We start from the raw sequence: 1,685 nt of genomic DNA, 5'->3' as shown, positions 1-1,685 counted from the left end.
CCATCTCATAGAGGTTTATCATTTTTGTACAGGAATAAAATCTTGGAGGAACGGGGTGGGATCAGTAATACCATTACCACTTCATCACACCGAGGTCATATAGCTCACGTTGTAGAGCTCCCGCTTCGCATGCGGATGATGCAGGGATCAATCTCCTGTGATGTTTCATTTTGTACCAGAATTGCAAGTGTGAATGGAATTTCTGTTAGCATTGTTTGAAGTTTACATGTTGCACCACTAGGTTGCTGCTACTCAATACACAATGGCAGAACAAAAATACGACCACAAGTATGGCAGGATTGGCTTTGGTCCCATCGTTGCTTTGGTCGTTGTAGAGCCGGATTTGGCTCTTCTCACATGTGTGCGTACCGTTCGTTGCGGGATGCCATATGCTATGGCACCGGATGGAATGGTGTGTTGCTTCTTGATCATGTTGCTCACTGCTGCTGCAATCTCGTCGGGTGTGTACAGGGTTCTTGGCGGCACTATTCAAGGTTGACACACTTGTTGCCTCTGAATTCTAATGTATATTCCCACCATAAAATTATGAGGCGTTTATTTGTTGGAGTTACGAATTTTATCCAATCACAAGTTTCTTGCGATACTATTGGGTGATAGAGCTTGGCTGATCACTGAGAGTTCGGCCGATCACTGAGAGCCGACGTGTTAGCAGAATTTGTCTAATAGACAAATTTACAGAGATCCACCAGATTTCGCTCCACCTTCAAAATATAAATTCTAACAGACATTTGGAAACACAAAAAAAGCAGAAACAAAATATTGTAAAGGTGATGTTGGGCTCAGTTGAGGAAAGTTGCAATCGAATGGCCTGAGGTGATCCGCACCGAATGAAGCTGATCGAATAGTGCTTCACAAGTACAATACCCGTGCGGCTGCAGCAGTTTCGAATTGTCGTTGATGTCACGCACTCCCACGCTTGCTGCGACCACTGCATAGCAGTAAGAACGTCAACAGTGTACAATTTTTTCCCGCAGAGAAACATCCATTGGTAATTTTCTCCACGATAACGCGTTTGCCTTGAAGTAGGCTCGAATTAAGTTCTTGTCATGAATGGTCAATCGCTGGTTTCGCGGCTTAATGCTATCCTTTATTTTGCTGAATGCCTTTTCCTACTTGTCATCGGCACAGCCTCACATTTGAAATTACAAAACACGAACCAGCGCGTTCAAATGACCTCTGAAAGCTTAATGTTGAAATCGTATTACAGTATACAGTTCATACATTTTGAGTAGGGAGCAAAATGTGGTGGACTTCTGTACCAGTCAATCCCCTGCTTCACCTCGCCACTCAGGAGGTCAGTAAGTCTTTAAACCAGTTGCTGAGTCTTTCACGATTGGACTTCGTTCAAAACTATTCATCGAAACATATGAGACACTGTGAGAAGAATAAGTTACCTTGAAAATAGTCAGTTATGTTTATTTGACTCAAATCTGTTTGGATTCCGAAGTGATCGCGTAACTGATCAAATACGTCACGGCTGACAAATGGCCAAGTATTCAACAACTCCAAATGCAAGCTGTATTACTGTAGTGCTTGAGGACTGTCATGGCCATGAAGAAGCAGTCCTTCGGACTGGTCGTCGAGCGGCGACCTCGTCCCTCAGCCAAGCAGAGTTCATGGCGTCGTCTACGAATGACCACAGCGTTTCGAGCTCGGAGATGGTG

This window comes from Aphanomyces invadans (assembly GCF_000520115.1).
Source record: "Aphanomyces invadans strain NJM9701 unplaced genomic scaffold supercont1.5, whole genome shotgun sequence".
NCBI lineage: Eukaryota > Oomycota > Saprolegniomycetes > Saprolegniales > Verrucalvaceae > Aphanomyces > Aphanomyces invadans.
Note: the sequence above shows the minus strand (reverse complement) of the source record.